This window comes from Halyomorpha halys, unplaced genomic scaffold, assembly GCF_000696795.3.
Source record: "Halyomorpha halys isolate HHAL.00 unplaced genomic scaffold, Hhal_1.1 Scaffold70.1, whole genome shotgun sequence".
Classification (NCBI taxonomy): Eukaryota; Metazoa; Arthropoda; class Insecta; order Hemiptera; family Pentatomidae; genus Halyomorpha; species Halyomorpha halys.
The window spans coordinates 152,757-169,501 of record NW_027108636.1 but is presented as its reverse complement, the minus strand read 5'-3'; the positions used below and the strand labels follow the sequence as shown (position 1 = coordinate 169,501).

At 33.0% G+C, this 16,745-nt stretch overlaps 1 long non-coding RNA gene across 1 annotated transcript in view; it reads left to right on the top strand.

The window, feature by feature from the left end:
* LOC136795651 (uncharacterized) overlaps positions 1-16,745 on the top strand; it is a 143,869-nt gene that overhangs the window by 48,283 nt on the left and 78,841 nt on the right. The window contains exon 2 of the long non-coding RNA XR_010843285.1: positions 5,759-5,797. This is a non-coding gene — a long non-coding RNA (uncharacterized lncRNA). The remainder of the gene's footprint in view (positions 1-5,758; positions 5,798-16,745) is intronic.

Genomic DNA, 16,745 nt, shown 5'->3' with positions numbered 1-16,745 from the left:
TATATAGCAAATATTATATGAAGTAATTTATGTTCTATATTTATAATTTTATTTATTATAATTGTCCTGCGGTTCTGTTATACCCACCTCACCGCAGTTAATGAACTATAGATGTCTTTGTCAGAGAGATGATCTCTATCGCGACCCACACTCTCTCCTAATTCAACTTCTTATAGTCCTCAACTCCTTTATGATCTTCCAGGACAAGCTGTACTCCATCCCCCCCTCCCCCCCCCTGTGGTAGCAGATGGCGAAGACACCTGCCCCTAACGGCCAAGATGACGGTATCGAAAGAGGCCTTGTATTTATTTATCCCGGCTTCCTTTGGTGTTTCTTTTCTTTCCCTTATTTCCCTTGGGCTTAGTATCTTCAGGGATGTTTTAGCGAGAAACATTTCATTGTGATTAGAATAATCATCAAAGTTATACCGATAATAATTATGCAATATTGTTTAATTTATCAGATAAATACAATATATATATATTCCAATATTCATAACACCCATAATCGTATAAATATAAATATATATTTCAAACAGGATCATCATTACTAGGAAGATGCCTCTTCTCCCATCCTCTCTCTAATTTGATTAAAAAATATTAGATTTGAGAACCTTCTTCAAAATTTGAAAATTTTGTAAAACGTAATTTAAAAAGATGAGCAGATGGTCGGTATCTTGGTCACCAAAGATACACATAAAAAAAATTATTTATTGTAGGAAGATATTCCGGGTGGGGGTCAATAAAGGTATCAAAATAAAATAGTAAAAGAAAACTATATATTGTGAACCAACATTTCGCCCCTCTTTGCAGGGCTTCTTCAGAGCTCTCTGAATACTGAGAACGACTATGAGTGTTCCATTGCAGTCGTTCTCAGTATTCCATTCTATCAGCCCTGACGAACCCCTGCAATTTATTTGTGCCGACGTTTCGACCTGATTTGCAGGCCTTCATCAGGACAAACATGTGGACCCTGCTTAACAATATGTATTTTCTTCAATACTACTTATGTATCTATATTATCTAGTATCTTCTAAAGCAGGGTCCACACTATGCCGAGGTAGGCCGGGCTGACGTCTTTTTGAAGCCTGATTTAAAGCGAGTATCACCACAGCCATGGCTGACATAGCGACGTCATAGTCGGTAATCATTTTGAAAACAATTTGACACTTTAAAAAAACTTCTAAAAAGTACTCTGCAACGAAGTCACCAGTCTTGGTGTTGAAACTAAAATAAGGTAGAAATAACTCGGTCGGCTTCGTTTCGGTGTGGACGTCGTGCCGGCCCAAACGTTCCCGACCGGCTTAGCACGCACGGGTCAGCCCGCCCGGCATAGTGTGGACCCTGCTTTATATTTCATTAATTCCATTTAATCATTCTGGTTGTTTTATTGTTTTTGTTTTTAACACTGACGAAGGTGTGAAATTCTGGCCGAAACGTCGGCACTAATATAAGTTTTTACATTTTTTTTACCGTTCGCACCTCCCTTCCTCCCCCTCATCCAACTCATCTTTTTCTCATGTATAATAATCTATGGTTTAACTATCAACGCATTATTATAAATGTATCTAGGGATTATTTACTCAAAGCAATCGATTTATCGGTGTTTGAAAATGCCTATATATATCTGACCTAGTTGTCTTTGGAGTGATTTGTTGGTATTGTTTTAATCGGAAAGTTGTTCTGATTGTAAAAGTTTTAGTAAATGTCTCAAGTTACCTGTCTCTTGTTCCTTGTAACTCCTCTGAAGAGGAAACGCGCCAACAAAACTTCACGTTGATAGCACTGCGTGGGAGTTCTTCTTCATTACGTGCTCCTTCATCTAGAAATAATTCTGCTGTCACGAGACACAGTAATCAACTTGTAATATTAGACCTGACTAAAGAGAAATTGTTCTATCCAATGTCAGACAAATCGAGGAAGTATATTTCAGAATTATTGGAGTTATTAATTCAGCTCATAAATTTATCTTTTACCCAGTGATAAAGTGCTCAGTCATGGTGGCCCTCAAGGTTCAAATTATTTTCTAAACAAGACGCTAGTAAAAATCATTTATTTATTTAATATTTGAAAAGAAGCAAATATTAAAAAGAAAAATTAAACATTTCTAAAGTTCCGAAAAATGGTCTCTGTGCCTATGTGTGAAAGTTGTATTAAATTGAAATTACATATTCGGACTCCACTAATGCCTGTTGAACAGATTCGATACTTAGGACTCCATCTTGACTAGAGACTTACTTGGAATCCACACAGAAGAACCTGCTCGTAGATTCCGATTGCTACAAAACTTACTTGATAAACGCTGTAAACTTCTCATTCACGACAATAACGATAACAATGGACTATACTTTGAGCATTAATTGTATTTTATATCAAAGAATAAGCTTTGGATCGAGTCTGGCATCCAGGTCTGCTCTATAAACGTCAATTCCTTCCCCCTACATATTTCCTTATAATCCGCTTCTACCTCTCTGATAGAACCTTTAAAGTAAATCATAACCTAGCCTACTCATCTCTCTTTTTCTCAGTCCGCCGGTGTTCCTCAAGGTAGTATCTTAGGTCCTATTCTTTATACGGTTTATACAGCTGACATCCCAACCCACCATAACACAGTCCTAACAACATACGCTGATGACACATGTATACTGTCTGTAAACAACGACCCAACTAATGCATCACAAACACTACAGACACACATAACATCTATTGAAGAATGTTGTCAAAACTGGAGAAACAAAATAAATCCTGACAAATCCCATCTGATCACCTTTACTCTCCGTCGTAAACCTCTACCCTCCTCCCCTACAGTATCCTTTCTAAATAATCCACTAACGCCTGTTTGAACAGATTCAATACTTAGGACTCCATCTTGACAAGATACTTACTTGGAATCCACACACAAGACTCAAACGACAAGAAACTGCTCGTAGATTCCGATTGCTACCACATTTACTTGACCAACGCTCTAAACTTCCCATTCACTACAAAAAAATAGTATACACTACGAAAATCAAACCAATTTGGGCATATGGAATTGAGCTCTGGGGTTCTACCAAACCATCAAATTCCTCCCGGATCCAATCGTTACAATCCAAAATCCTACGTAAAACCCTTGATGCTCCTTATTACGTTACAAATAAACTCATTCACAAAGACCTTAACATTCCATTCGTTGTAGATTTGGCCCAAAACAGATATGCGTCTTTTCATTCCAAACGCCTTATCCATCCTAACCGATTAATTCTTATTCTCTCACCCTTAACAATTCCTGATAATCCTCCGAGGCGTCTGAAAAGAAGATGGCCACGGGACTCTCTAATTTAAATTAATGGTTGAAGCACCACCAATGAGTGGTTCCTTCCCAAGATTTTCAAGTGTATATGAAACATACAACATATTTACTTATTGTACAGTTGTAAATCAAATTAAAAAATTAAATAAAACAAAAAACATTCGGAATGTACTGCGCTGGAGTCTTTTTCAATCTAGAACATGCTTTTAATAGAGTCTGACACCCGGGACTGCATTACAAACACCGTAAATTCCTACCAGCTACATATTGTACTTCCTGATTATATGAAAAAAGCGTTATGTTGATGGAAAGCTATGCCTTTGCGATTATGAGACACAAATGATTTGAGTAACTTCAATGAGATATGTTAAGCGTTTCTACGATATCCTGTGTCGTAGAGTGATGGTTTCCTGTGACTAATGCTTGAATTTGGTCATCAACAGTTGAAGGGCGACCTGAGCGCTTTGCGTCTTCTAAGTTAAAATTTCCGGTTCTGAACCGAGCAAACCACACACCGACGGTGCTTTCTCCCAAGGCATCAAATTTGGTTAACTACCTATGCAACGAATTTTCCTTTTCGGAAATAAAAAATTATTGGATGACGAAAATGAATTTTTTTCTCTTCCATTTTGAACAAGCAAAATACCACTTAAATACTAGGAATCTTGGTTGGAACTGCTGCATAAAAACACTTAACTAATCCTTTTTTAGAACATGTAAACATTATTGTCCAAGTAAACATGATTTTATAAACACAGAGAGGATTAAATTAAAATAATGAAAACTCTACGAACTTATTTTACAACCCAATACTTCCTGATTATACATTTCTTTCTCACTGATAGATTTTCTAAAGTAAACCACAATGGTTTCTATTCATCCCTCTATTCTCAGTCCGCTGGTGTTCCGCAAGGTAGTATCCTTGGTCCCCTCCTCAACACAGTCTAAACAGCTGCCATCCCAACCAATCCACTTACGGACGGTGCTTTCTCCTAAGGCATCATCGCCATACACACTGCAAATTTTGCTAACCGTCTATGCAGTGGATTTTCCTTTTCGGAAATAAAATATCATTGGATGACGAAAATTGATTTTTTTCTCTTCCATTTTGAGCAAGAAAATAAGTGGTATTAAGTCAGTAAAGATTAGGAATCTCGGTTGAAACTGATGCATAAAAGCACCTTAACTAATCCTTTTGTAGAACATGTAAACATTATTGACCAAGTAAACATGATTTTATAAACACAGAGAGGATTATATTGAAATATTGAAAGACTCTATGAACTTATTTAAAACCCTCAGTCTACTGGTGTTCCTCAAGGTAGTATCCTTGGTTCCATCCTCTACACCGTCTATACAGCTGACATTCCAACCAATCCTAACACTATCCTCACCACGTATGCCGATGACATGTGTGTGCTCACAGTTAATAATAACCCTTTGATTGTATCCCAAACTCTTCAATCCCATATCACAGCCCTCGAAGAATGTTATCAAAACTAAGAAGGATATAAATAAACACCAACAAATCCCATCGAATCATCTCTACCCTTCGTCGTAAACCTACCAACTGACCTACAGTAAACTTTAATAATGTTGCTCTTACCCCTGTCGAATAGATCCGCTACCTTAGACTACATCTAGACAAACGACTAACTCGGATTTCTGACACAAGACTTAAAAGACAGGAAACTACTCGTCGATTCCGACTATTACAGCTCTTACTAGATAAACGGTCTAAACTACCAATTCATTACAAAGGACTGATCTATATGACTGTAATAAGGCCAATCTGGACATACGGAGTTGAACTTTGTGACTCCACTAAACTATCGAATTCCTCTCGTATCATTGTAATCCAAAATCCTTCGTAAACTTCTCAATGCTTCTGACTATGTAACAAAAAAATCATCTATAAGATCTCAATGTTCCATATGTAACCGATCTAGCCCGAACCAGATATCAATCCTTGGAATATAAACTCACTAACCACGCCAACCCGCCAGTTTCTGACCTTGCTTCCTCTTCTACTCCTGATATTTCCCCGAGGCGACAGAAAATGAGATGGCCTCGTGACCTTCCAATGTAGAAATTTAATTAGTATTGCTAATGGGTAATTGATCCACATGCCTGTATCCTGCCATTTTTATAGGACCAACATCACACTTACTAGATGTGTTTTTATTTAATATAGTTGTTAATTCCAAAAAATAAATTGAAAAAGTATATTTGTTTATGTACACTAATAGCGCCCTCATTTTGAAACAAAAAGTATTAACGCTTGTACTTTATAGTTTGTATAGTTGAATTTATGATATTATAATGAATTATTATTACATGCCTTGATTATGAAACTGGGTCCAACGAAACAGTTTTTGTTTCTATTGAATATAACTATAATATAATAATTATAAATAACTACCTTATGTGGATAAAAAAAATAATAATAATGTTATTTTTGTTTCAGAGTGTTGCTCAGAAATAAACTTTCGCTACCGAACAAACCGTAAGTGTTACTTATTATAAATTTATTTTGTAGTTTTTAGTTATGTAGTGATTCAATACTTTGAGTCTTCCATAATGTTATATAATAGGATCCCTTTGTATGTTTCTTGATTTTTAACATATAAGGATCCCTTTATCTGTTTTCTAAGATGTAGAAAATAAAAATACTATCGATTTTAAGATCTCGAATAGATTTATTTTAACATGTTCGATTTCTAACATATTAGAACACTAAAAAATTTAAAGAGACTCTTACATATTAGAAATAAAAAAAAAGTAAAAGTACTGGGTATTTTTATTCCAATAAAATTGTATTGATATTAAAAATTGATGAATAAAATTTCCGAATGTAAATGTATTCGTGTCTCATCAATCAAATAATTTTCGATCAATTTTGGACGACAATTTACATTCAAAAGGATTTTCTAATCAAAATTTTATGTTCAGAGCTGAGATTCCCAGTGTGGCCGCGGAATATTCAATTATTCCAAAAAAAAAATTACAAATATAAATGAAAATAAATATTAATGATAAGTGATCTAGCGATAATAATTTAAAGTTAAAATTTGGTAGCATGTGACTATCTGATTTTGGATATTAGTAAAAGAGAAATATCTACTGCTTAGTGGTGAAGCTCTACGAATATTAATTCCATTTGCAACATCCTATTTGTGCGAACCTGGATTTTCGGCATTCGTGGTAATAAAAAGTAAATATCCCTCGAAAATTAACATTGAAGAGGAATGATGGTCGCTATATTCAATTTTATTCCGAGCTTTAAGAAGTTGTGTAGTAAACATCAAGCCCATCTATCCCATTAATAATTCTTTTAATGGTAATCATCAATGGACGCCCAATAAATTGTTTGTGAATTTAAAATTCGGGTTTAATTTATTTTCCTAACCTAACCAAATGGTAGTTGTCCAGTCTCAATATGGATATAACATTTGTGTTTCGGGTTACCTGAGGTAACCCAAAGTTTGAATTTGAGGAGCTGCCATAATGTAGGCAGTACTAGCGCCCCATGTTGCCAACAGCCAGAACTTTAGTACTCTCTGTGGTGAGAAGAAGTTACCCAGACTGGTGAGAGTCTGCCAGAAGCAGTCAATTCTTCTTTATTCACTCATCAGTAAAATCTACCATTAGTGAGTAGATTTACAGGAGTGGTTCCTAGCAGCAGAGGAGAGAGAGGTATAGGAATGCGGAGAGAAGAAAGGAAGCATTGGGTAAGTCCACCTAGTTCAATATAGTTAACCTCCACATCATCAACTACCTCATTATATCTACAATTTTCCATAGCTCAGTCATCCAAAATTAATTTACCCTTTTAACCATAAATGTTTTATTTCGGCCACTCCCTACGTAGATGATAGAATTTTATTTTCATTCAATCATGTTTTATTTTTTAATTATACAGTCCATTAAAATCCAACCAGTCAACCATAAGTGGATGTGTGCCTGGCATTCAGTTGAAGGTATACTTCATACAAGTTGAAATTAGATATTTTATATTATCCCAAGGAAAATAGTAAGTATCAGTTTTTAATTTTCCGCTGTTAAATCGGTAATCGCTTTTGTAAAAGAAATTTTTCCAATTTTTCAAGAAAGACAAAAATTTAGAAAAAAAATCCGATTATTTAGCGAGCGGAAAACTGATAAATATTTGGAACCTCTGGTCTTGAATACGCTTCCATGGATAATTGTTTAGTGCTGATACCTCTCCATATTGTTCGTATCAGCTGCATTGTCATATGCGCAGTCTGCTGATTTATTTGCGATGTTAAGTTTCGAGACTCTTTTCCTTTTTTTTTTTTTTGTTTCCTCGTTCCGACATGACTAATGAAAGAAACGGATAAGGGGAAACCACAACGCATTAGGCACTTAACGGCCATGACAATGGATTCACGAGTCTACATCAGGCCATTGTACAATGCTGATCATTATCAGGCAGGGCTAATTGCTTAAACAAAAAAAAAGTTCTTAAAACTTCTTTTGGTTCTGAATATGTAAAATAGTTTTAATTAGAACTTATGAATGAAAGGATTTAGATACCTGATGATGGGATGACAACCCCGAAACGTTGTTATTCTTTATGAATGATATAAAATAAATAATTAAAACAAGGAAAAGTACTTTCTCATTCATAAGTTCTGATTAGACAAAAAACTTTTCCAGTACAAGATATAACTTTAATAAATTTTTTTCTGTAGATTACCTACCTAGAACTTAGTATAATATATTAATATTCAGTAAAAAATAAATAAATATTAAATATTAGAAATAAACCAAAATTTAAATTTACTTTAATATCAATAAATAGTTAATATTTACTATTTTGTACCTTTAATGGTGCCACCCGGACTATCTTCCTACACAATTTAACCCTTATCGGTCGTAAGTTACCTCTCACGTGACAAGAGTACTTTGTTGCTGCGGTCGTTGGTCACGTGGGAGGTAACCTACGAAACTAGCAACTATTTTGATACAATTTTAAGTTCCTGAGCAAATTTGTTGCAGGGGTCCGTGGTGGATTTTGTTTTGGGGGGCCGGAACTGATAAAATTTTAATTTTTACCGTCTATCGATATTACATTTGATAAGGTTGATATGTTACGATAGTTCACTATCAAAGCGTATATACATGACAGTTAAACGTAGCAGTTAAAACGACTGTTAGTCCACTGACATTACTTGTACTATTAGTTATCACGCTCAGCGAGTATTTTTTTTTTTGTCGATCGGAAGCATTGAAGAATCGGCACACTGTTTATTAGTTGTTTATTTTGTTTGTTTTATTTATTTATTTTAATACGTTGACGTCTCTATTTGTGTGTTTTAACGTATTTATTCATTAAATTATTTTATTTTATTAGTACTATTGTTTTTTTTTGTTTTGTTTTTTTAAACTTATTTATCCATTCAAATGTTTCCTGTAACCGGTTTTTTATTATATTTATCTTATATATATATCTATGTGTTTGTCTTATTCTCGTAAAATGTATCTATTTGTTTGTTTTTGGTAAACTGATCTACTGCTGTGACTATGAATGATGGTCTGATCTCACATTACCGTCTAATATTGAATTGTTTAGCGAGTCACTGAAGAAGATCTAGGAGGGTGAATTCCGGAGAGCCACTTTGTTGATCGGGTGAATTAAAAAATTGTGAAATGGTGAAATTGGAGGAGCAGAAACGAGAAGGAAAAATAGGAATGAATTGAAACATTTGTATTTGTTGTACAAACCGAAATAGATTGTAAAAGGAAACTGTAGGGGAAAAAAAATGTTTATTATATCTTATTATATTCTATCTCTTTATATCTTATTATACCATGTATGTGTAACTTATATATCTCCGATTACGGATTGATAAGTATGCTGTGTGAGATAGCAACCTGATGTATTTAGGCAGCATAAATAAATAAAGTATTTCTCTCTCTTCTATCCGTAACAGAGAAATTGACATCTCCAGTTATATATCACTGCCTTTTCTAAATAAATAATCATTTGAATCTCATAAATATATAAAATAAATAATTTCTAAGAAAAATATCATGCTTACAATATATATTTTTATTTTTTTTTGTTCGTATATTCATGGAAATGAAAAAAATAAAAAACAACCTAATGAGAATCACGTATAAAAAGCTAGTGACTGATAAGATTTAACTTCCTAAAACTTATTTTAAACTTAGGTTTAACTTACCTAACCTAAAAATATTAAGAAAAATTGTTATCTATAAAAAGTAACCAAGTTAGGGATTTCATATTTTTTTTCTTCTCTAATAGAAGTATGAAAGCTTTTTCAAACTACCTGGAGAAAATGAAAACAAATAACAGGTGTCCTTCTAAGAATCTGAAATTTTAATTAAATTTTATCTTTTTTACATCAACAAGCAATAAATGTCGATATTGTCTCCCTGTAGTCAAATTAGTGTTCAGGCATAATCGATCATCAATTCGATTTTAAATTTAATTTTCAAGGATTATGCTAAACTAATTTTAATTAAAACAAATTAATTTTTTTATAAAGATGGTTACAAATATTTCTTCTCTTATCTATCTGTTACTATTACCCTGTTCATTTAATATTTACAACCTTTAATTTTTCTTATTATATCTTACTTTTCATTTTATACCCCTGTTATTTTCCACTTATGTTTTTTCTTTTTTCCTTTTTGTAACTATAGTGTTAGTATCTTTTTTAGCCCTGACGAAGCCCTGTAACGTGGGGCGAAACGTTGGCTCAATAAAAATAGTATAATTATTTACTATTTGAGTTTTTTTTTTACCGCACCCGGACCATATTCCATTCATCTATACACACGGTCAATCAAAATAATCTTCTAGTATTTTTTTTAATTTTTGGAGGAAGATAGTATGGGTGGCGGTCAATAAAGGTTTCAAAATAGTAACAAAAAACTATTTATTGTTAACTAAAGTTTCGGCCCACTTTGCAGGGCTTCGTTAGGGCTGATAAGAACGGTGGGACGAAACGTTGGTTAACAATAAATAGTTTTTGTTACTATTTTGAAACCTTTATTGACCGATACCCATACAATCTTCTTCATACGGCCAACTATCTTCTTCCTATATTTTATTTGGTTTTTAGTGTTGTTGATAATTTTAAAGGAAAAGAAACGAAAAAAATTATTTTTTAATGTTTGCAACAGCCACCGTTTTGTATTCCCCCTACCTATCCTTGGCAGGCTCATCAATTTTTACTATAATTATAAATAGTTCATTAAATTAATCAAACATTGGGATGAAATAATTGAATTTTATATCCTCTTTGGACTCTTGATCTAGACTTAGTTTGTTCCAAAATTTCAAAAATCGTAGATTAGTGGGAAAAGGATCTGGCATTAATTTTATCATGGTTGTTTGATATCTAATAGTGGAGTGATAGGTTTTTTAATTTGATTGCAATAATATTGTCATGAAATTTTTTTATGATTTATTATTCTATCACATATAGAATGTTACATGTTACCTTACATGGCATGTTTTCCTGTTTCTATCACTCTCCATTCTCAGTTTCTGGGTCGGAAATGGTGTTTCCGGCAAATGGCGTCATTGATGTCCGCTATTTTTATTTTGCATCAATTTTACTTTCTAGTCATGACATATGTACATATAAGAATATATAAAATAACGGTATTAATTAATATTACATTTTAAGAACTGAGTGGTTCGCAGTAATATAGAGGTAGGTCTTTTATACAAAATTCGATAAATTACAAAAAAAAAATTTTTTGGATTAAGTGGTTTTGAGAAAACTCTTTTATAAAAATAAATATATTATCATTAAGTATTATTATATTTAAACATTAATTAAAATAGTATTATTTTGTTATCTTTGAATATTTGATATTCACACACAATATTTTTTTCTTTCCTTTCATAATTATTTTTCTATATTTGTTTTTTTTTACCATGCACTTTTTTTTTTGTTATTTCATTTACTAGGCCAACCCTCTCTATACGCCTCTGCACTGTAACAGAGGTAAATACATTTTTTTTTAAATATTAGCACTGAGAAATCAATCACTGGGTCTTCGGAATACCAGCCGATTGGATACGTATGTCTACGTTTTGGTTCAGTGTTTATCAGTGGTTAACATTTTAGGGATCCCCTCGTTACCAACAGTTATACGATTGTAAAATTACATATGTTCATATATATTTTACGTAACACTTTATTTTCAAAAACATTAAGTCGCTGTTCATCCATTCATACACTAAGGGATAAACAGCGCCTCAATGTTGTTATGTAAATTATATATATACATATATAATTTTACTATCCTATAACTTTTCATTTTTGAACTAGGCTGTTCATACACACACCTACAAACGACCTCAAAATATGCATTTTCGTTAAAAACTCGAATTCAAAACTTTGAACGATCGTTAAGCTTACTCCTTACTATATATCATTGTCGAGACACCTCAAATCAATTCTTTGATCAAGAAAAAAGAATACAGATATCCTACAAAATGGTGATTGATACAAGAAGTTACTAAAATGATTGATTTTTTTTTTTTTAATTTTTAAAGGATGAAAATATTATTGTTGACTTAGAATGAGTTTACCACTACCTAATTGATGAATTTTTTTTTTCCATTGGTCAGAAATATCGTTACAACTAAAGTATATAACTATTTGTTGTATATAGAATTTATATAAATGTTTATTATGATGCTGTTTTCCAAAAATGTTTTTACAATTGAAAATCGTTATTATTTCAAGTTATTTTTAACATTTTAATGTTATTTATTATATTTATATATTACCTTTTAAATTGTACTTTTTTCATCATCTTCTTCTGTATTTCCTATTAATATACTGAGTCCTAAATTATTATTACTTTAGGGATTTGTTTAATTCCATTTCTCTATGCTGTGTATTGCGATACAAAGTTGTTCGGATGATATAATGAATAAAGAAGTGGATAAAGGGTGTTTATTCATATATATATATAAATTACTTCACTAAAGAAGCTGCTACTCAGTTTCCATGAGACGCAGTATCTTGATATCTCATTAGTAGTAGCAGGTGCTATAGCAGGGAGGGCAGGTGTCGCGTGCTACCGACCAGCTGGTGTGTCAGCTGACAGCCCATTGCCAAACAGTTATTTATTTCATTTTATTCAAGTTTTTATATCTTCATATTACAAAATTAATGCAATATTGTACACATATTTATCTTCTTTTTTTTAAATTTTAATATTTATTTATTGCTATTTACAACTGTACATTATAATGCATTTAGTAAATCTGATCTCGGTTAAATCGGAGTGTTACAGGCGCGTAGAGAAACTACCGATTGGCAGCACTCTAATGACGTTTTACATTAGCAGGTCTCGTGGCCATCTTCTTTTAAGGTGCCTCGGAGGATTGTAAGGAATGGAAGAGGATGCATGGTTAGAAACTAGAGGTTTTGAGTGGTTAGGGAATTTATAATGGAAGGAGTGATATCTGGTTCGGGCTAGATCGGTTACATAGGGAACATTAAGGTCTTTATGTATGATTTTGGATTGTAAGGACGTGGAGCCCCATAGCTCAAGTCCATATGTCCATATTGGCCTTATTACAGTCATGTAGATCAGTCTTTTGTAATGTGTTGGATGTTTAGACCGTTTGTCTAGTAAGTGGTGTAATAGTCGGAATCTGCGTGCAGTTTCCTGTCTTTTCAGTCTTGTGTGAGGATTCCAGGTTAGTCGTTTGTCCAAATGTAGTCCAAGGTAGCGCATCTGTTCGACAGGGGTAAGAGTAACATTATTAAATGAAACTGTAGTGCAGTCGGTAGGTTTACGATAAAGGATAAAGGTGATTTCATGGGATTTGTTGGAATTTATGTTAATCCTCCAATTACGACACCATTCTTCGAGGGCTGTGATATGGGATTGGAGAGTTTGGGATGCAATTAATGGGTTATTATTAGCTGCGTGCACACATGTGTCATCGGCATACGTAGTGAGGATGGTGTTAGGATTGGTTGGAATGTCAGCTGTATAGTAGACGGTGTAGAGGATGGGACCAAGGATACTACCTTGAGGAACACCAGAGGACTGAGAATAGAGGGATGAATAGGAACCATTATTATTTATCTTTCAGTTAGCAAAAGAAAACACAATAAATCAATAATGATAGCTTAATATCTATAGAATAACCATGGAATTAGACAGTAGTATATTGATATCAATATAAGATGAAATATAATATTATATAGGTAAAAATATATGAATAAAAGACTGTTTAATTCTATGGTTATTAATCAACTAGTTTATATTTTCAATTGATTGTTATGCATATTTCCAAAATTGTAAATCTATTATTTATTTTATTTTTATGTTTCTCTGATTGATGTTCGTTATCTATTTTTGTTTTATAGCCACCGTGAAACCATAAAAATCAGGTCAAAACGTCCGCTCAAATACATTATTTTTTTTTTTTCTGCTGATCGCAATCCTCTATTGCTGAGGTTTTTTTTCGGTTTGTGGCTCCCTTAATATTTCAGATTTTTTTTTCTAGTTTTTTGACTTTCTTGAAAAAATTGGAAAACTTTCCTTTCTAAAAACTATTACCCATTTAACAGAAAAAAATTAAAAACAAATACTTACTATTTTCCTTGGGATGATATAGAATTTCTAATTGCAACTGTTTCGGTAATATCTATATTAAGACTGGACAACAACCTCCAAAGATTAGAAAGTTGCTAAATTGTTGGAATTTTGTCAGCATACACGATTAGCACAAAATTTATGAATTGGAAATTCCCAGATTTTTTTCTAATTGTTTAATTGAATATTTCGCTGCGCCTTTATGATGGCTATTTACGAGAATTACTGCTCTATTTTCTCTATTTGTAATTCGTGATGCAATCGGCTGTTTCTTTCAAACCAAGGAGGACCCACTGCAATTCTTACGTCTTTATTTTTAAAAGTAATTTTTTCCTTGTTGTCTCGTCTTCACTGGGGCGCGAAATGTACTGCTCGGGAGTATTTCTTGATGTAGAACAGGCTTTTGATCGAGTCTGGCACCCATGACTGCTATACAAGATCCGTAAATTCCTACCCCCTACATACTTCCTCATTATCCGTTTTTATCTCTCCGACAGATTATTTCAGGGAAATTACAACGGCGCTTATTCATCCCTATTCCGTCAGTCTGCTGGTGTACCTCAGGGTAGTATCCTTGGTCCTATCCTTTATATATCTAATATTATATTATATCTATACAGTTATCACAGCTGAGATCCCAACCCATCCTAACACTATCCTCACCACGTATGCCGATGACACATGTCTATTGTCAGTGAACAATGATCCTTACATTTTATCTCAAACCCACCAAATCCCACATCACCACCCTTGAAGAATGGTGCTAAAACTGGAGGATTAAAAATCCCACCAAATCACATTTACCCTTCGTCGTAAACCCATGACCTCTTGCCCTACAGTATCCTTTACTAATACCCCACTTATTCCTGTCGAACAGATCCGTTACTCAGGACTAAATCTCGACAAACGACTGACATGGAATCCTCATACAAAACTAAAAAGACAAGAAACTGCAATTGTCTGAATAAGTAAGTAACCAAGAATATGAATAAGGCATGTCATCACGTTACATAAGTCGTATATATAATACCATATTTAAGATATGATTAATATTTCATATCACTAATCAACAAGGGAGGTGTTTATTGATTGGACTTGAATAAAGTACAAATGGTCGTACTTGACAAAAGGAATCCAAGTCCAAGGTTTTTTCCATTATTCATCATTTGTACCTGCAAAATCATTTTGCATTGAAAAATCATTAATAGTCTCTTTGGTATTCACAACGAATCGCCATCCGGTCTCTCATCATCCTAGTGTCGTTCGATTTAAATTTTAAATTAAACTTCCTCGATTATAATAATATTTTTTTATGGTTAACACGAGGCCAACTCTAATCACGTTTAACTATTCTTCTTGGAATTAGGTTTATTATTTATAATTTTTTACATAAAAGGAAATGATTCGAATGTTTGTTCACAATTAATTTTCGAAATACTGGACCGATTTACGTACCGCTTAGCTCAGAAAGTTAGAGACTGTCAGAGCTCATATTTTAGCAAATTTACTCGACTTTCTTTAATGTTTTCTAATGTTGTAAGTAGTTTCAAAGGCATGGAGCTCCAAATGAAAATAATTTTTAAATATGAAGAAGATGAAAAACCCTGGTTACGGTCAAAAAGAACAAAAATTATTGTTTACTATTTATTTCAAATGTTTCAAATACTATCAACGTCATTTCGTCCCAATTTGTAAACCTTGATCAGGACTAAAAAGATACAAAAACAACTAAGAACATTTTGAAAGTCAGATAATAAGATAATTTTGTATCATTTTAGCCCTGATGAAGCCCCACATAGTAGGACGAAACGTCGGATTATAATAATATTTTTTTGTGGTTGACAAGCGGCCAAATCAAATCACGTTTAATTCAAATCAAATTCATATACATTCTATCTTTTATATATAGAGAGAGATAATTGACCATATAATTAAATATAAAGAAATTGTACAAGAGCCCAAGAGGAGAAAAAAGGCAGTTATCTCACCCCGATTTTTTATTACTTACACTACTGAACAACTGTAAACCCATTTATTTTAGCAAATATCATGAAAACTACAATTCCTACGAAGGTATTGGTCATAAACGTTTTTATAGTCCATTAAACTAGCTTTAATTTGAGTGCTAATAGAAATCTGTTCGTCACATAGTTCCTGAGATATAGAATTCTCAAAATAAATTAACTGACTACTAATCTTTCAGTAGATTTTAAAGAAAATTTTCTTTTTAAAAAGCTATATCTCGAGAACTATAGGACGTAAATAGCTCTTTTAGGGCTAATATTTCAGCAAATTTACTCTTCTTTAAATAATGTTCTCTCAGATTTTCTAGTGTTGTTGGTAGTTTTTAAGATATAGAGCTCCGAAAGAAAAATTAGTGTTTTTTTAAGGTTTTGAAACAGCCACCATTTTATATTCCCCCTACCTATACTTGACAGACTCATCAATTTTGAATAGTAATTATACCTAGTTTTCATTAAAGTAATAAAAAATTGGGGTGAGATAACTGCCTTTTTTCTCCTCTTGGGCTCTTGTACTAAAAAGGTTCTTTTGTCAAAAAGAACAAAAATAGTTTCATCAATCCAAGTTTCGTCCCACTTTGTATAGTTTCATAAGGGCTAAAAAGATACAAAAACAACTAAGAACATTTTGAAAGTAAACTTTTCAGATACTGGTCCTATTTACATATCACGGAGCTCAGAAAGTTAGGGAATGTTAGGGCTCATATTTTAGCAAATTTACTCTACTTTAAATGACGTTCTCTTTGATTTTCTAATGTTGTAGATAGTTTCAACGTTTTGAACCTACCGCCATTTTTTATTCCT